Genomic DNA, 21,114 nt, shown 5'->3' on the forward strand with positions numbered 1-21,114 from the left:
AGGCTTCCCATTTTCCAGCCGTCCCTTTACCTGTGAACATCTGCCTCCAATCAGCTTTTGAAAGTTCTTGCCTAATACCGTCAAAATTGGCCTTCCTCCAATTTAGAACTTCAACTTTCCATCACTATTTTAAAACGATTAGAATTATGGTCGCTGGCCCCAAAGTGCTCCCCCACTGACACCTCAGTCACTTGCCCTGCCTTATTTCCCAAGAGTAGGTCAAGTTTTGCACCTCCTCTAGTCGGGACATCCACATACTGAATCAGAAAATTGTCTTGTACACACTTAACAAATTCCTCTCCATCTAAACCTTTAATACTATGGCGGTCCCAGTCGATGTTTGCAAAGTTAAAATCCCCTTCCATAACTACCCTTTTATTCTTACAGATAGCTGAGATCTCCTTACAAGTTTGTTTCTCAATTTCCCTCTGACTATTAGGGGGTCTATAATACAATCTCAATAAGGTGATCTTCCCTTTCTTATTTCTCGGTTCCACCCAAATAACTTCCCTGGATGTATTTCCGGGAATACCTTCCCTCAGCACAGCTGTAATGCTATCCCTTGTCAAAAATTACACACCTCCACCTCTCTTGCCTCCCTTTCTATCCTTCCTGTAGCATTTGTATCCTGGAACATTAAGCTGCCAGTCCTGCCCATCCCTGAGCCATATTTCCGTAATTGCTATGATATCCCAGTCCCATGTTCTAACCATGCCCTGAGTTCATCTGCCTTCCCTGTTGAATAAAAGGCTTTGGGATTTTCCTTAACCCTGTTTGCTAAAGATATCTCATGATCCTTTTTAGCCCTCTTAATTCCACATTTTAGATTGGTCCTACTTTCCCGATATTCTTACAAAGCTTCGTCTATTTCCAGTCACCTAGACTTTATGTATGCTTCCTTTTTCCTCTTAACTAGTCTCACAATTTCACCTGTCATCCATGGTTTCCTAATCTTGCAATTTCTATTTTCAAAGGGACATGTCTGTCCGGCACTCGAATCAACCTCTCTTTAAAAGCCTCCCACATATCAAATGTGAATTTACCCTCAAACAGCTGCTTCAAATCCACATTCCCCAGCTCCTGCTGAATTTTGCTATAGTCGGCCTTCCCTCGATTTAGCGCTCTTCCTTTAGGGCCACTCTCATCTTTGTCCATGAGTATTCTAAAACTTACAGAATTGTGATCACTGTTCCCAAAGTAATCCCCTACTGAAATTTCAACCACCGGGCTGGGCTCATTCCCTAACACCAGGTCTAGTATGGCCCCTTCCCAAATTGGACGATTTACATACTGCTCCAGAAAACCTTCCTGGGTGCTCCTTACAAATTCTGCTCATCTAAACCTCTAACCCGAAGTGATTCTCTGTCAATGTTGGGAAAATTAAAATCTCCCATCACCACCACACTGTTGCTCCTACATCTTTCCATAATCTATTTACATATGTGTAGCTCTATTTCACGTTCATTGTTGGGAGGTCTGTAGTACAGCCACAACATTGTTACCGCACCCTTCCTATTTCTGAGCTCTGCCCATATTGCCTCACTGCTCGAGTCCTCCATAGTGCCCTCCTTCAGCATAGCTGCGATATCCTCTCTGACCAGGAATGCAACTCCTCCACCCCTTTTACCTCCCTCTCTATCCCACCTGAAGCATTTATATCCTGGTATATTTAGTTGCCAATCTTGCCTTTCCCTCAACCAAGTCTCAGTAATAGCAATAACATCATATGCCCAGGTACTAATTCAAGCCCTAAGTTCATCTGCCTTACCTACTACACTTCTCACATTAAAACAAGTACAAGTCAGACTACCTGTCCCCTTACATTCAACATCTGCTCCCTGCCTCTCTTCCCCTTTGTCACGCTGACTTCATTATTTAGTTCCTTACGGGCTTGAGTTACTTCCTCCTTACTGTTCATTAACCACCTCATTTGGTTCCAATTCCACTGACACATTAGTTCAAACCCTCCACAACATCCTTCCACTAGGAAGGAGACCAGAATTGCACGAAATATTCCAAAAGTGGCCTAACCAATGTCCTGTACAGCTGCAACAATTCCTATACTCAATGCCCTGATCAATAAAGGAAAGCATACCAAATGCCTTCTTCACTATCCAATCTACCTGCATCTCTACTTTCAAGGTCTCTTTGTTCAGCAACACTCCTTAGAACCTTACCTTACCATTAGGTGTACAAGTCCTGCTAAGATTTGCTTTTCCAAAATGCAGCACCTTACATTTATCTAAATTAAACTCCATCTGCCACACCTCAGCCCATTGGCCCATCTGATCAAGATCCTGTTGTAATCTAAGGTAACCTTCTTCGCTGTCCACTACACTTCCAATTTTGGTGTCACTTGCAAACTTACCAACTGTACCTCCTATGTTCATATCCAAATCATTTATATAAATGACAAAAAGTAGTGGATCCAGCACCAATCCTTGTGGCACACCACTGGTCACAGGCCTCCAGTTTGAAAAGCAACCGTCCACCACCTCCCTCTGTCTTCTACCTTCGAAGCAGTTCTGTATCCGAATGGCTAGTTCTCCCTGTATTCCATGAGATCTAACCTTGCTAACCAGACTCCCATGGGGAACCTTGTTGAATGCCTTACTGAAGTCCATATAGATCACGTCTACCGCTCTGCCCTCATCAATTCACTTTGTTATGTCTTGAAAAAAACTGAATCAGGTTGTTGAGACATGATTTCCCACGCACAAAGCCATGTTGACTATCTCTAATCAGTCTTTGCCTTTCGAAATATGTGTAAATGCTGCTCCTCAGGATTCCTTCCAACAACCTGCCCACCACCGATGCCAGGCTCACTGGTCTATAGTTCCCTGGCTTTGCCTTACTACCCTTCTTAAACAGTGGCACCACATTAGCCAACCTCCAGTCTTCTGGTACCTCACCTGTAACTATCGATGATACAAATATCTAAGCAGGGGGCCCAGCAATCACTTCTCTCAGTATTCGAGGGTATACCTGTTCAGGTCCTGGGCATTTATCCACTTTTGTGTATTTCAAGATATCCACTACTTCCTCCGCTGTAATATGGACATTTGTCAAAATGTCACCATCCATTTTCCCACATTCTGTATCTTCCACGTCCCTCTCTACAGTAAACACTGATGCAAAAAACCTGTTTAGTATCTCCCCCATCTCCTGCAGTTCCACACATGGGCTGTCTTGCTGATTTTTGAGGGGCCCTATTCTCTTCGTAGTTACCCTTTTGTCCTTAACGTATTTGTAAAAACCCTTTGAATTATCCTTAACTCTATTTGTCAAAGTATCTCATGTCCCCTTTCCGCCCTCCTGATATCCCTCTTAAGCATACTCCTACTTCCTTTATACTCGTCTAAGGATTCATCTGATCTCTCCTGTCTAGACCTGACATATGCTTCCTTCTTTTTCTGAACCAAACCCTCAATTTCTCGAGTCATCCAGCATTCCCTATACCTACCAGCCTTTCATTTCACCCTGACAGGAATATACTGTCTCTGGACTCTTGTTAATCTCATTTCTGAAGGCTTTCCATTTTCCAGCCATCCATTTACCTGTGAACATCTGCTCCCAATCAGCTTTTGAAAGTTCTTGCCTAATACCATCAAAATTGGCCTTCCTCCAATTTAGAACTTCAACTGTTAGATCTGGTCTATCCTTTTCCATCACTATTTAAAAACTAATAGAATTATGGTTGCTGGCCCCAAAGTGCTCCCCCACTGACACCTCAGTCACCTGCCCTGCCTTATTTCCCAGGAGTAAGTCAAGTTTTGCACCTTCTTAGTAGGTGCATCCACATACTGAATCAGAAAATTGCCTTGTACACGCTTAATAAATTAGTCTCCATCTAAACCCTTAACACTACGGCAGTCCCAATCTATGTTTGGAATGTTAAAATCCCCTACCATAATCACACTATTATTCTTACAGATAACTGAGATCTCCTTACAAATTTGTTTCTCAATTTTCCTCTGACTATTAGGGGGTCTCTAATACAATCTTACTAAAGTGATCATCCCTTTCTTATTTCTCAGTTCTACCCATATAACTTCCCTGGATGTATTTCTGGGAATATTCTCTCTAAGTACAGCCATAATGCTGTCCCTTATCAAAAATGCCACTCTCCTCCTCTCTTGCCTCCCTTTCTATCCTTCCTGTAGCATTTGTATCCTGCAGTCCTGTCCATTCCTGAGCCATATTTCTGTAATTGCTATGATATCCCAGTCCCATGTTCCTAACCATGCCCTGGGTTTATCTGCCTTCCCTGTTGGGCCGCTTGCATTGATATAAATGCAATTTAATTCATCAGACCTACCTTCTTCTCTGCTTTGTCCCTGCCTGACCTGATTGTTTGACTCGCTTCTTTTCTCAACTGTATCAGTATAAGATTGATCCCTCCACAACCCCCCCGCCCCACCCACCACCACCTTACTAGTTTAAATCCTCCTGACGAACTCTAGAAAATCTCCCTGCCAGTATATTAGTCTTCTTCCAATTCAGGTGCCATCCTTCTTGTACAGGTCACTTCTACCCCAGAAGAGATTCCAATGATCCAAAAATGTGAATCTTTTTCCCATACACCAGCTCCTCAGCCACGCATTCATCTGCTCTATCCTTCTATTCCTACCCTCATTAGCTCATAGCACAGGGAGTAATCAAGATATTACTACCATCGAGGACCTCCTTTTTAAATTCCTACCTAACTCCCTATATTCTCCCTTCAGAATCTCATCCTTTTCCCTTCCTGTGTCGTTGGTACCAATGTGTACATTGACCTCCTGTTGGTCCCTCTCCTGTTTGAGAACATGCTGCACCCTCTCTGTGACATCCTTGATCCTGGCACCAGGTGCGCAACACACCGTTCTGATTTTTTGCAGCTAGCCGCAGAGATGTCTGTCAGTGCCTCTGACTAGAGATTCCCCTAACACAATCGATTGCTTGGAACCCAACGTACCCCTCATTATATTAGAGTCTGTCTTGATATCAGAAATTTGTCTATTTGGCTATTAAAGCTACATTACCCTGAAAGACCGTCACATCCTACACTTTCCAAAACATCATACTTGTTCGAAATGGGGAAGACTCCTATACTACCTGCCTACCTTTCTTGGAGTTAACCCATCTACTTGACTATATCGGCAGTTTTTCTCCCTTCCTATAACTGCCATCCATCACACCCACTAACTCTTGTAAATTCCTCATTTCCTGTAACTATTGCTCTCACTGATCCATTTGATCTGACAGGATTCACAACCAATGACATTTTTTGCAGATATAATTCTCAGTAACCCATAAACTCTCTCAAAACTCCCATATCCAACAAGAAGAGCATATCACTCGACTAAAGGCCATTTTGCCTTTAGATTCAGAAAATAGCACAGCCTTATTGCTCTACAAAACACTGCTCCAGGCTAACTTAATACTTATGGCTTATATTTATAAAATTTAATCAAGAGACAGATCACAAATAAAAACATATAATCAAGAAAGAACCCATTCTACTCACTATTGCAGATTTACAGCAAGGCTATACTTAAAATTATTCACTTATCTTTTTCTTTGCTGTGACCTCTATGAAACTTAGAAGCACTATGAATTGTGAGGATAATGTTGACCTTCAAAAGGGCACAGACAATTTAATGCAGAGGATGAACAATTGGAAGATGAAACTCAATGCAAAGAAGTATGAAGCAATTAATTTTGTTCATCCACAGGGAAATGTAGAAACATAGTAAATAGGACCAGAGTAGGCCATTTGGCCCTTCGAGCCTGCTTCTTCATTCATTATGATTTTGGCTGATCATCCAACTCAACAGCCTGTTCCTGCTTCCTGCCCAACCCCCAAACTCCTTTGGTCCCTTTAACCTCAAGTGCTATATACAATTCTTTCTTGAAATCACACAATATTTTGGCCTTGGCTGATTTTTGTGGTAATGAATTGCACAGATTTATCACTTTCTAGGTGAACAGGTTGCTTTTTACCTCAGTACCCCATTTCCTTTGACTGTGAACCCAGGTTCTGGGCTCCCCTGCCTTACCCTATTTATTCATATTAGAATTTTAAAGGTTTCTATGAGATCCCCCTAATTCTTCAGAACTCAAGCCAATATAATTTTAGTTGATGCAACCTCTCCTTATACATCAGTCTTGCCATCCCAGGAATCAGTCTGGTAAACCTTCACTGCACTCCCACAATATCAAGAACATCCTTCCTCAGATAACGAGACCAAAACTGCACATAGTACCCCAGATGTGGTGTTACCAAGGCTCTGTATAATTGCAGCAAAACATCCCTGCTCCTTTACTCAAATTCTCTTGCTGTGAAGGCCAACATACCATTTGCTGTCTTACTGCCTGCTGCACCTGCGTGCTTACCTTCAGTGATTGGTGTATAAGGACACTCAGATCTTGTTACACATTCCCTTCTGTCAATATATAAGTATTCAAATAACAAACTGCCATCTGTTTTTGTTCTCAAAGTGGGTAGCATCACACTTATCCACATTATACTGCAGCTGCCATGCATTTGCCCAGTCACTTAGCTTGTCTAAATCACACTGAATCATCTCTGCATCCTCCAAACAGCTCACCCTCCCATTCAGCTTTATATCATTTGCAAATTTGGAGATATCACATTTAGTTTGTTCATCCAAATCATTAATATTTATTGTGAATAGTTGAGATCCTAGCACCGATCCCTGTGGTACTCCACCAGTCACCGTTTGCCATTTGGAAAAAGACTATTCATTTCTACTCTTTGTTTCCTGCCTATCAATCAGTTTTCTTTTCAACTCAATACACTAAATCTCATTCACTTTACTCTTATACACTTAAGTGGGACTTTCTCAAAAGACTTCTTAAGGTCCAAATAAACGACATCCACTGGCTCCCCCTAATCAACTCTACCAGTTACATCCTCTAAGAATTCCAGTAGATTTATCCAGCATGATTGCTCTTTTGTAAATCTGTCTGATCCTGCCACTGTTTCCCAGATGCAGAGTTAATTCTTTTATAACAGACTCTCGTATTTTCCCCACTACCAACATCAGGCTATAATTCTTGATTTTCCCTCTGCCTCCCTCTTTCCAAAATAGGGGTCATGTTAGTTATCCTCCAATCTTTTGATTAGTAAACTGATTGAGGGTTACAGAGAAATGGCAGGAGAATAGGTTTGAGAAACATATCAGCCATGATCGAATGGTTGAGCAGACTTGATTGTCCAAATGCCTGAATTTTTTTTCTATACCTTATGGTCAATCTAAAGGAACTATTCAAGAAGCTAACAAATCTTGGAAGATGACCACCAATGCTTTCACTATTTTTAGGACCACTTTATTAAGTGCTCTGGGATGGAGATTATCAGGCCTTGGGGATTTATTGACCTTCAATCTCATCAATTTCCCCACACCATTTCCCTACTAATACTGCTTTCCTTCAGTTCCTCCCTCTCACGAAATCCTGTGTTCCCCAATATTTCTGAAATGTTGTTTGTGCCCTCATTTTGTGAAGACAAAAGTATATCAGTCAGCCATTTCTTTGTTCCATATTATACATTCCCCTACATCTGATTGTAAGCACTTAAACTTGTCTTCACTAATCTTTTTCTTTTCATGTATCAATAGAAACTTTTATAGTCAGTTATGATGTTCCCTGCAAGTTAATAACATACCCTATTTTCCATTTCTTAATTAATCCCTTTTCCCCTTTGCTTAATTCTAAATTATTCCCACTTCTCAGGTCTGTTATTTTTTCTGGCCAATTTATCTGCCTCTTCCTTGGATCTAATACGATCTCTAATTGGCCACCCTTCTCATGTTACTTTTATGCCAGACAGGAATGAACAATTGTCGCCATGCACTCTCTGAATGTTTACCAATGCCTTTCCATAATCATCCCTTTAAGTAATTTTCCCACTTTCATATCACTGTAGTTTCTTCTATTTAGATACAGGACCGTAATTGTAGAATCAACTATATACTGATGAGAAATTTTATCATATTATGGTCATTCACCTCCAAGGAGTCTAGCACAACTACATTGCCATCTTTTTTCTCTTTACACAAGATCCAGTCTAGAAGATCCAGTCTGGATTGGCCTGTTCTCTAGTTGGTTCCTCAATGTATTGGTCCAGAAAACCATCCCATATACACTCAGGAATTCATCCTCTATGGTATAGTTACTAATTTGATTTGCCCAATAATATATGCAGATTAAAGTCACCCATATTACTTTATTGCATGTGTCTTTAATTTCCTCTTTGCTGCCATTCCCAACATCACCCCTACAGAAAAAATGTTTGGATATTTATCAGTTCTATCCATACAGATTCCACATTGTTGGAACTAATATCCTTTCTCACTATTGCATTAATTTCCTCTTTATCCAGCAATGCAACTCCACAACCATTTCCTTTTTGTCTGTCCTTTCTAAATATTGAAAAATATAAAGGATTAGTTCCAAAGAGAGTATAGGCAGAGGGATCTTAGTATATCTGTGCTGAAATCATTGAGTGTGGCAGGACAGGTTCAGATTGTGTTTAATAAAGCAACAGTAACCTAGTTTTTATTAAAGTAAAACAAAAAACTGCAGATCTGAAACAAAGACAGAAATTGTTGGAGAAACTCAGCAGGTCTGGCAACATTGGTGCGGAGAAAAGTTTGGTAACTTTTCATCAGAACTGACAGCAGCAAGGAAGATGTAGCATTTATGCTGAAAATGGGGGTCGTGGGGAGGGTCGAGAGAAGGAGAGGTGAGCAGATATGTGGAAATAGAGCCCAGAGATAGATAGATAGAGAGAGAGAGAGAGAGACATTAAAGGGGTAGCAGACAGGGGGAATTGTTTATAGTAGGTCAGGGCAGAAGGGAAGCTGAATAAGTGATAGGAGAGAATGGGCAGCCTGTGCTGAAAGAAACCTGTGTCATGTCAGGACTAGATGTGGGGTTAAAATAATATGGGAGGATGTAATCAGGCTCTAGAGTCATTGAACTCGAGGTTGAGTCGAGGTTGAACTCGAGGCTGCAGGGTCCACAAATAAAAGATCAGATGGTGTTCTTTCAGTTTGGTGTTAGCCTCGCTGAAGCACTGCAGTATGCCAGAGACAGAATGTTGGCCAGGGAACGTAGTGGTGAGTTGACATGGCAGGCAACTGGAAGTTTGGGGTCATTTTTACTAACACAATGCAGGCCACCCAGTCTGCGTTTTGTCGCCCCCATGTAGCGGATTCAACATTGTTAACAGTGAATACATTACACTGGATTGAAAGAAGTGCCAATTAACTTGCTGCTTCACCTAAAAGGCATGTCTAGGGCCTTGAATGGTGCAGAAGGAAGAGGTGAACAGACAAGTGTTACACCTTCTGCGATCACAGGAGAAGGTGCAGTGGGGGTATGAGGAGATGTTGGGAGTGAAGGAGGAGTGGACCAGAGTGTCCTGAAGGGAATGGTCCCTGTAGAATGCTGACAAGGTATGGGGTGTAAGTGATGGCTTACGATCGTTTGGATGCAGAGGCTGGTAGGTGGTAAATGAGGACCATCATTGATGTGGGAGGGAAGGGAAGAAGTGACGGTAGAAATGCAGGAGAAGCACAATAACAGTGGATCCTCAGGCTTCAGCATAAATACCACTATTTCCTCATTACCATCAGACTCAAAACATTAAGTCCGTTTTCTCCGCACGAATGCTGCCAGACCTGTTGAGTTTCTCTAATTTCTGTTCTAGTTTTGATTAATATGTGCAAGACCATAGAAATCACACGAAATGTCCATTAATTATTGGTTCAGACTCAACTGGAATATTGCGTCCTGGGCATCAGGAAAGATGTGAAAAGAGCTTAGAGAAAGAAAAAAAGTTTCATAAGAACAATTCCAAGGATGAGGGAAAGATCAAGAAAAGGGAGCATATAGTTAAGCTAATTAATGCAAGATGTATTGAAAATGCAAAAAGATTTTTTCATGCAGTGGTATTAAGATATATGTTGGGTTATCAGACAGCAATGTAAGGAGATTAAATTGAGGTATTCGGAGAAACTATATTGTTACCTGCAAAAAAGAAAGTGCAGGGTTACAGGTAGAAGATGAAGTAACACAAAGTGAACTGCTCATTTGGAGAAAGCAAAAACTGATGGACTGAATGGCCTTCTGTGTTGTTACAGCTCTGTGATCACTTACAATGCAAACTCATACATCAATGATGAAGACGTTGATGAGATATCTTCATTGGTGATGCAGTGATAGCATTGTAAAGGACAGTGTCAAAGTGCCTGTTCCAGACATTTCTGAAGGAATTGCAATTTCTTTTTGCTAATCACAGTGATTTTGACAAGCCCATGAAATGGTCCAATGAAAAAACTAGGCTAAACCTTGTTGGAACAGTATGTTGCAACGATTTGATCTTTGATCATTTTGAACTGCAGTTTAACCAGGCTGAAACAAAAAGGTCCATCCTCTTTAACAAAGCGTTTTTAAAGGCTGAGGTGCTGTGACAGTGCCATTCATTTTTTTTGTTGTTGACATTACTATGTTTGTACTAGAACTGTGTGTGCTCTTTATTAACCTCCACCTCAGCACGATTCCAGTGGAGCAGCTATGTCACTGCTGTCTGAATCACGTGATCCTTTTTAACGAGTGACAGATTTGTGTTAATGGAAGATGCCCTGGGCCCCTTTCTCTTTTTTAACAAGAGGACATCAAATCCTAGGAATATGCAAATTGAAGCTTCCGTGAACAACAAAACAGGACTAACTACACATTTGCAATGCAAATATCTATGTGAGATGTCTGTTTTTATCATTGCTCACAGTTCTTCCATTGCATTTATCCAATTGCATAAAAGAGTAAAGTACAATGCAGACTCATCTGGAAAGCAGGGACTGTTAATGCCATGTAATTACAAGCAGGCAGGAGTAGTCCCAATGAGCAACTTAAGATGCCGATCTTAATGAAAAACTAATAATACAGGCCCAGGGTAGTTAAACAGGCACAGAATTCAATAATGAAAGGCAAGATTTTTTTAATAGTCATGTATTTAAGAAAGTTAAATAGAATTGTTTCACCTCAATGCTGACATTTAACTGAAACATAATGCAAAATTTGACAGACATAATATGAAGGAATAAATATGCTTTATCCTGCTGTTGTCATGTGAGCCTTATAACAGTAAAAAGAATCCTAGGGAGGTAGGCGTAATGGACATTTTCTTCTGATTTAAATGGAGTATCATTAAGGATTGACCAGTAAGAGATAACAAACCTGATTTATAAAATGAAATTATAATATGCTCAATTTCAGTTCATGTGGATCCAACACTTCATAGACTTCAGGGCTACACACAGATGCTTTACATCCAATAATTACACTCCTTTTAAAAAGGTCTTTGGTTCCACTAAGTTGATTTGAGGTTTACAGCATGTATAATTAATGCCTGCTTTGTAGTGGAGAGTGACCTTATTTTTTCTTTAAAAGCTGATCTCTCTCTCAGCTCCCCCTTTCTGGGTCATGTCTCTTGTCCCTAGCTTCGACAGCATGCATCTGCAAACTGTAGGCCCAGATGGCAGAGCAGAGCTTGATACCCCTAAAGGCACCCCATTTGCTGGGGAAAGGGTAGTACCTCTTTCCCTGGAGTGTACCATCTATTCTGTGCTAGGACTGCTTGCATACAAAGAGGCATAGCTAAGAAGCAAATGTTTGATGATAATTCATCTGTAACATTAACATACTATACTCAGTTTTTGAATAGTATTCATGGTAGTATATAGTAATTTTGAACCAATGGATTTAATTATTTTATTGTGTACAATCAACTGAAAAAGAATTGGCTGTCATGTTTCCCAGTAAAACATGGGCAAGCGGCAGTAGTAAATAATAACATGGAGCACAGAACAGAGATTGGCTTCTGACACTACAACAGTACAGGGCACAAACATACATAATGTACAGCAAAGGCAGTACAACATTGCCCATTTTTTAAAACCATCTTTATCTAAATATCAAGCATAGCTTTCAATTCAATGGAGAAATGAGGGATGGGGAGGTGTTCTACAACCTAGCTTCATCCTGTTCATCAGGCATCCACAATTGCACAGGGATCACCAGATAATAATTAGGCATCAGAACCCTTAATGATTTGTTTCCTCCTCAAACTCAGGAAGGCTGATTGTACTATTCCCCAACACTACAATTTATCAGCCAGAGGCTGTGGAATAAACCTCAGAGATTTTGAAATTATCAGTAATGAGGTGCATTTACAAAATTATTTAGAGTCATAGAAACAGATCCTTCAGCCCAAATTGTCCATGCCGACCAGTTTTCCTAAATTAATCTAGTCTCATTTTTCAGCATTTGGCCCATATCCCTCTAAACACTACCTATTCATATACCCATCCAGATGTTTTTTTAAAATGTCGTAATTGTACCAGCCTCCACTACTTCCTCTGGCAGCTAATTCCCTACACTCACCACTGTGTGTGTGTGAAAATGTTGCCCCATAGGTCCCTTTCAAATCTTTCCCCTTTTATCCTAAACCTATGTCCTCTAGTTCTGCACTCCCCCCATCCCAGGGCAAAAACCTTGTCTATTTATCCTATCCATGCCCCTCATGATTTTATAAACCTCTATAAGGTCACCCCTCAGTCTCCAATGCTCCAGAGAAAATAGTTATTCAGTCTCTCTCTGTAGCTCAAACTCTGGCAACATTCTTGTAAATGTTTTCTGAACTCTTTCAAGTTTCACAACATCCTTCCAATAGCAGGGAGACTAGAATCAATGCAATATTCCTAAAGTGGCCTAACCTATGTCCTGTACAGCCGCAACGTGACCTCCCAACTCTTATAACCAATGCACAGACCAATAAAGGCAAGCATACCAAACACCTACTTCATTATTGAATCTACTTTCGACTCCCCTTTCAAGGAACTGTAAACCTGCATTCCCAGGTCTCTGTTCAGCAACACTCCCCAGGATTTTGTCATCGGATGTATATAATTCCTGCCCTGATTTGCCCCTCCAAAATGTAGCACCTCACATTTATCAAAATTAAATTCCATCTGCCACTCTTAGGTCCATCTGATCAAGGTCCCATTGTATTCTGAGATAACCTTCTTTGCTGTCCACTACACTACCAATTTGTAGCTGTCCTACTAAATAATATGTTTTGCATTTGTAAATTGTATTCATGCAAAATATTTGATAGTCACTCATTATTTGAGACAATAAAGAACTTTTCAACAAAATTGATATAGATTAAGATTGCAGAATCACTATTTGAACTTAACTACTCAATAGCACAAATATTACTAACATGGAGTCAAAAACAAAGGAGACAAGAGATGCTTTGTGACAACTGGAAATATTTGGTGTATATCAGCCAAACTCCATAACTAAGCTAAATTGGATTTCAGTTCAAACCAGAGAGGCTTGGACTTTCTGATATGGGCCCAGCACAGTTCCCAATGGTTATGAACAGTTTGAAACATATTGCAGCAAGAGGTTTGGAGTTAATATTTTGAAATCAGCTTCTTAGATCAAAGTTGAGTGCACATTTGGATGGTACAGGTAGCGCACTGCCAATACGAACTTGGTGCAAAGTGGATTATACTGAACTGTTCTTACAGTACTTAAATGAAAAAGGAACTTGGGCAGGCATAAAGACAGCTCATTTGCTACCACCCATTTTGTATTGTTTCAAAACCGTAAGAAACAGGAACAGGAAGAAGCCATTTGCTGCTCAAGCCTGCTTTGCGATTCAGTAGAATTGTGGCTGATCCAACATTCCTCATGTCCAGTTTTCCTACTTTTTCCCTATAACCTTTCATTCCTCTATTGAAGAAGAATCTAAAAAATCATCTAATTTTAAAATTACACTTCTTTATTCTTAGACCAAGACCTCTGGTCCTATACATGAGGAGAAACATCCACTCAGAATTTACCCGGTCTACACTCTTAAGATGCCTCAAAGAGATCACTTCTCATTCTTCTAAATTTCAATGAGTATAGTTCTAACCTGTTTAAACTTTGCTTATAATACAATTACTTCACACTGTGGATCATCCCAGTGAACCTTCTCTGAACTGCATTCAGTGAAATAATCTATTTCCTTAAATAAGAGTGCAGAACTGCTAACAATACTCCAGATGTGGTCTCACCAGCACCATGTAGATTTGTAGTAAGTTTCCTTCTACCTTTCAACCCCCTTGAAATAAACAATCCATTAGCCTTCCCGATTGCCTGCTGATGTGCATGCTAACTTTCTACGTTTCATGGACAAATAACCCGAAGTCCCTTTGTGTTGCAACTTTCCCCAATTTTTCTCCGTTTAAGTCACTCTGTTATTTTGTTCTCTCTTCCAAAATAAGCAACTTCACATTTTGCCAAACTTTAATGGATAGCTTTAAATAAAAGAGACAGCTTGATTTTAATATTTTTCATTAGGTGGAAACAATTGAAAACTGAGTGAGGTTGATTCATCTGACACTGTTTCTTCTCCTCTTGATTTTGAAGTCATCCAAGCCTCCACTACAAAATGTAAAAATTAAAATGTATTAAAATGTATTTTAAACAGGATGTGGGGGAAGGAAGCTGCTAAGTGGCAAAAAGCTGCCAAATTGCAGAATAATCAGACAATGCCAAGATTAGTTTTTTTTTTCACTTTTCACGAGCATACCTTGGAAACCAGGTCATAGTGTTATGGAAAATAGCACGAAAATAGTCCAGTCCAGTCCAGCACGGGTTCAGTCCAACTCGTCCATGCCAACCAGATATCCTAACCTAACATAGTCCCATTTGTCAGCACTTGGTCCATATCCCTCTAATCCCTTCTTATTCAAATACCAGATGCTTTTAAATGCTGTAACTTTACCAGCCTCCACCACTTCCTCTGGCAGCTCATTCCATATACGCACCACCCTCTGTGTGAAAAAGTTGCCCCTTAGGTCCCTTTTATATCTTTCTCCTCTCACTCTAAACCTATGCAAGAGATGCAAGAGGTGGGAGATATTTTCCACAAGGAAAGATTGGTTCTATTATTATTCCTGAGAACAAAGAATATAATAATTTCTGCAAAAACACATATGATCCAAAATATAGATAGAAAGAAATCAAGATGATGATATATCAATGTTATTTTGTTTTTTCTATTATCCTCATTTGGTAGTATTGAACTCAGGTATTGCTGAAAACCCCCCATATTGTCAAAGCTTTTTGTCTTGTCTCATCAGGACATTTCCTTGAAAAAACATTTATACTGCATGAGAGGAGAGTCTGATTGGCTGGCAAGTAGACTTTGATAATAGAGGTATTGTCATTGAGAATGAAGCCATTAATGCTGATTGACAATTTTCACCAGACTTTGTTTAAAATTTAAACCACAGAGGTCAACTCTGACTGGTCAGGGCATCAATCAGATTTATCAAACTATATAATGCCTTTTACTCATTCAATCCCCATAACCCGTTATGCCATGGGTAATCAGAAATATGTACCTTAAACATATTCAAAGACTACACTTCCACAGCTATCTGGGGTAGAATGTTTTAAAGGTTCACTACTCCAAGTAAAAAACGTTCTCAGCTCAGATCTAAGTGGCATCTTGCTTATTTTTAATTGCCCTCCCAACGCCACCCCCCACCCCCCACCCCGACCATTCTACACTCCCCAATCAGGGAAAATATCTTATCTCCAGCTACTCAGTCTACCCCATCAAGTATTTTGCGTGTTTCAATTAGATCATCTCTCATTCATTTAAAGTCTGGAGAATACGGTCCCAATTTCTTTTCATAGGACAGTCCTGCCATCCCCAGAACAAGTCTCATGAACTTTCATTGCACTTCCTATGGCAATGATATCTTTCCTGAAATAAACAGACCAAAACTGTAATCAGTACTCCAGATCCAGTCTAATCAAGCATCTGTATAATTGATGCAAGACTTCACTATTCCTATACTCAAATCCTCTTGCAATAAAGGCAAGCATTTCACGGACCTTCCTAATAATTTGCTGCACCTGTAATGTTAGTCTTCAGAGGTTTGTTGATAGATTCCTAGGTCCCTTTCCACATTTATACTTGCTAAAAATGTGTTGCTGAAAAAGCGCAGCAGGTCAGGCAGCATCCAAGGAGCAGGAGAATCGACGTTTCCGGCATGAGCCCTTCTTCCTGAAGAAGGGCTGATGCCCGAAACGTCGATTTTCCTGCTCCTTGGATGCTGCCTGACCTGCTGCGCTTTTCCAGCAACACATTTTCAGCTCTGACCTCCAGCATCTGCAATCCTCACTTTTTCCACATTTACACTTGCCAACCTCATGCTATTTAAGAAATACTCTGCACATCTGTTCCTCCCACCAAAGTGGATAAACTCTCATTTCTCTACATTATATTCAATCACTGCCCATTCACCAAGCCTGTCCAAATCTTCCTGAACCTGCTTTATGTCTTTGTCGCAACACATATTCCCACTTAGCTTTGTATTATCTGCAAATTTGTAAATATTACATTAATCGCACTTCCAAATCATTGAAGTTATTGTGAAAGCTAGGGCCCAAGTACTGACAATTCCAGAATCTGTAGAAATTTGCAAGATAATCATGAATGTGTTGACTATCTCTACAGCACATATCTGTGTATTCTGGGATGAAAAACATCAGGTCCTGAGGATTAGATAACTCCATAAATTTTACCAGTACTTTATTCTTACTCATGCTAATTTTCTTCAATTCTTTCCTAACCACTTCAATCTCCATTTCAGGGAAATTTCTGGTATCTTCCTCAGTGAAAATAAGACACAACATAACCATTTAACTTTCCTACTGTTTCTTTATTCCACATTATAAATTCTCTAGACACTGTCTTTAAAGGACCCGCATTTGTTTCAACCAAATGTTTCCTCTTTATATACATATAGAAACTTTTAGTCAGTTTTTTTTAGCTAGATTGCATTCATATTCTATTCTATTCTCTTTTTCCTTATCAGTTTTTTGGGGTATTCTATAATCCTCTCAATCCTCAGAATTACTGCTATTTCTGAATCTTATGCTTCTTTTGGTAGCTATGGTTAATTGAATTTTTACACCTTAAAGGAAAACACAGTAGCTGTAAGTCATGGCATAGTTCTTTAAAAACTATCCATTGCCTACATATATAGAACAGAGAAGAACATAGAACCGTACAGGAACAGGCCCTTCAGTCCACCATGTCGATGCAGACTATGACACCATTCTAAACTAACGTCATCTGCCTGTGAAGACACTGCATCGTTCTTCCGCCCCTTTCAATGTACAATACAGAATATTTAAAAACCTAAGGACACCTATTAGGCTGCAGAGAGGCCTATTTCTCTACAGAGTGGTCAGTTGCCTCAGGACAAACTAATCTTATAGTAGGGACTTACAGTCCTCACATGCTCAAAGGCATGCTTCAGACATAGGCACTATGCTCCAATTTTTGCAAATTAAATACCACTTAAACATTGCTATTGTATCTGCTTCTGCCACCACCCCTCCTATTGTTCTAGGTACCTATCACATTCTCCTCACATCTCCTTTAAACATTCCCCCCTCACCTCAAACCTATACCCCCTAGTATCTGACAGTTTCAACCTATGAACAAGACTTTCAACTATCCAGTCTATCCATGATTGTGCATACTTCTACCAGGTCACCCCTCAGCCTCTGATGTCCCAGTGATTAGCACTGCTACCTCACAACACCAGAGACCCAGGTTCAATTCCTGCCTCAAGAAACTGTCTGTGGGAGTTTGCACATTCTCCCTGTGTCTGCGTGGGTTTCCTCCCACAGTCTAAAAATGTGCACGTTAGGTGAACTGGCCACGCTAAATTGACCATAGTGTTAGGTGAAGGTGTAAATGTAGAGGAATGGGTCTGGGTGGGTTGCTCTTCGGAGGGTCGGTGTGGACTTGTTGGGCCAAAGGGCCTGATTCCACACTGTAAGAAATCTAAAAAAAAATCCAAGTTTGTTCAACCTCTCCTCATAGTTAATATACTCCAATCTGGGGGCAACATCATGACTAACCTCCTCTATATCTTTGCCAAGGCCTCCATATTCTTCCTTCGGTAAAGAAAACTGCAACAATATTCCAAATGTGCCCTATCAAATGTTTTATATAGCTGTAACATGAGTTGTCAACTTTCATACTTAATACCCCAACTGATGAAGGCAAGCATAATGTATGCCTTCTTTACCACCTTATCCATTTGTGTTGACACTCTCAGGAAGCTATGGAATTCCACCCCAAGATCTCTCTGTATATCAATGTCCCTAAGGGTCCTTTTAATGTATTTTCCCAAGGTACCCCAGCCAATCCATGCAACATACCCTTATAATTTTCCTTATTCAAAGTTTACACCCTTCAGAGTAAACTACCTCACTTCCAAACATTCCATTCTATCAACATTGTCAGTTATGCACAATAAGTTGATTACATTTCATTAAAGGCCTGGGGGACTGTCTGTGTGGAGTTTGCATTCTCCCTGTGTCTGCGTGGGTTTCCTCCAGGTGCTCCAGTTTCCTCCCACAGTCACAAAGATGTGCAGGTTAGCTGAATTGGCCATGCTAAATTGCCTGTAGTGTTAGGTACATTAGTTAGAGGGAAATGGGTCTGGGTGGCTATTCTTCAGTGGGTCGGTATGGACTGGTTGGGCCGAAGGGCCTGTTTCCACACTGTACGGCATCTAATCTAATCATTTATATATTTCAAAAATATATTTTTTCCCCTCAATTTTTCCTATTAGGCCTCTTGTTTCATTTCCAGCAAACAGTTCAGCTGTGAAAAAAACTACCCATGTGGAAGTGTGGAAGGGTGAAAACTGGGTTTGGAGACAACAGTGACTGTGAAATTGGTGTGAAGACACTGCATCGTTCTTCCGCCCCTTTCAATGTACAATACAGAATATTTAAAAACCTAAGGACACCTATTAGGCTGCAGAGAGGCCTATTTCTCTACAGAGTGGTCAGTTGCCTCAGGACAAACTAATCTTATAGTAGGGACTTAGAGTCCTCACATGCTCAAAGGCATGCTTCAGACATAGGCACTATGCTCCAATTTTTTTGGCTATAGCCAATATAGCAGGAAGTACATTTCTAACTCCCAATGAGTGAATGCTTCCTTTCCATCATATAGGAGTACCCAAAAAGCACAACCAAATTTCTATGCCATTGTCTTCTGAATTTCAAAAGAGAAAACTAGATTCAAGCCAAAGCAAAACTGCTCAATACAGGACCAAAACAATATTTTATCAGTTAATATGAAAAGGGAAAGGAAGAGTCATTGGAGTTACACAACTCAACTAAGTTTAACTTCAAGAAAAATAAAGCTAAGTAAAAAGTTCAGGGATGGGAATGCAGTCCTGCAGTCCAGTTCCATTGACACAAAACAGTTCATCAATTAAGTCTTCTTCAGTTTTAAACTAACGTGCCATATGCTGATCCATACTGCAGTTGGACACAATATTCATGTGCCAGACTTGCATAAATCATTTTACCACGTGGTAATGCTAATAAGCAAGCAGTAACATTTCACCTTGTCAACAGTCCTATTACCATATCAGTGAATACTCAAAAAAAATCTGTCCATTTGAGCAATGTTTCATTACTTATAATGTAGAGCCCCTTTTTCAGTAGTCATTTAATCAGGTTCCTCGCACTCAGCTGAATGAATAACTCCTTATCCTGCTGGGATGAATAGATATCCATGCAGATGGCAGAGATTCTACTTGAATACAAATGATGAGGAACCTGAATCTTTGCTCTGTCATATAAAAGGCCTTCCACAAATATTTATGTAGTAAATGAAAGATTTTGGCAACTTTTATGTGACAACTATATTACATTTAAAACATTATGCAGTTAGTCTTTCACCCATCTCTAAAGTCACATGCATTCACAAATGCATGTAACAGCTGTTAAAATACATTGCATATAATTTCTTTAGCATTATATTGTTGCTTTCAGAGAAAACAAGATGTATTCAATCTGCAAACACCTGTGAACTTTATTGAATAAGATGCCAGTGCAAGTTGTGTATAACCTTACATGGGCCATGATACAAGGTCATTCTTACAGTGTACATTCCTTTCAATAATGTCACAGACATTAAAAAATAAAAGAGACTCAAACATTTCTTTCTTTTCCGTAAACCATACATAAAAATGGAGCAAATGTTATCTAAGAAACAGTAATGATTAAAGATAGAGTGCAAGAATAAATTCGTTTTTAAATATGACAACTTTCCACATCTAAAATGGCTCAATCTCAGCAAAAGCCATATCAGGATCAATGATGTTTCACTGTTAGTTTTAGCTCCTAGCTAGATTCACCAGCTAAATGTTTACTCCCCGCTACTGTTACTGCACATCCCCGTGCAACTTGGTATCACAAACTGATAATCAAAAATGCAACAGCCTTTTATATTTTTGTCCATAATTTTTAATGGTCAAGGATGTAATTTTAGTATTGGGTGTGTGTGCTGTCAAAGTTTCAGTTTACAAAGTATTCAATATTATCAATTGTATTTGTATATTGCTGTTTTGTAAATAGAAAAGCATTTTGCAGAGTAGCAGAATAAATTGCATACAGTATGGGAGGATACAGGGAAATAATAGAAAGGTATAGTTGAAAGCAGAGTTGACCACTAGGCTTTTCAAAATGTTTTCCAATGCAGGGAGGCTGTCACCATAACAGAGGGATTGACAAGGGCAGGAAGGTTAACTGAGGGAACAGTGGAGGAACAGTTTGATGCAAAAGGCTGTTTTGAAAGCCAAAAGGTCAAAAGAGAGAAAAAGAAGTGAAGTGTGTGTGACACCAGAGGGCTATGAAATCTTAAATAAAGACCTTAAAATCAACTTAATTTCACAAGCAGCCAATACAGATTGGCAAGGATAGATTTGATAATCATTGCACAATTGCATGTTGATTTTAAGATCTTTATTTGTGGAAATGAAAATTCAGAAGAGGGCATGTTTTAACTAAGAGAAGGAAACAGATTGGGGGAGTATCTAAAATATTAAGTTTCAAACTTCAAAATGGTGTCAGAACCAGTGGAGAAGTAGTAAGTGGAGATTAGATTAGATTAGATTAGATTACTTAGATTAGATTAGATTAGATTACTTA

The 21,114-nt window shown here is 39.7% G+C and overlaps 1 long non-coding RNA gene across 1 annotated transcript in view; it reads left to right on the forward strand.

Annotated features, from left to right (window-relative positions):
* The first annotated feature begins 9,028 nt into the window (after window positions 1-9,028).
* LOC122559637 overlaps window positions 9,029-21,114 on the forward strand; it is a 36,745-nt gene continuing 24,659 nt past the window's right edge. The window contains exon 1 of the long non-coding RNA XR_006314486.1: window positions 9,029-9,128. This is a non-coding gene — a long non-coding RNA (uncharacterized LOC122559637). The remainder of the gene's footprint in view (window positions 9,129-21,114) is intronic.

The sequence above is a fragment of the Chiloscyllium plagiosum genome, chromosome 19 (assembly GCF_004010195.1).
Source record: "Chiloscyllium plagiosum isolate BGI_BamShark_2017 chromosome 19, ASM401019v2, whole genome shotgun sequence".
Taxonomy (NCBI): Eukaryota; Metazoa; Chordata; class Chondrichthyes; order Orectolobiformes; family Hemiscylliidae; genus Chiloscyllium; species Chiloscyllium plagiosum.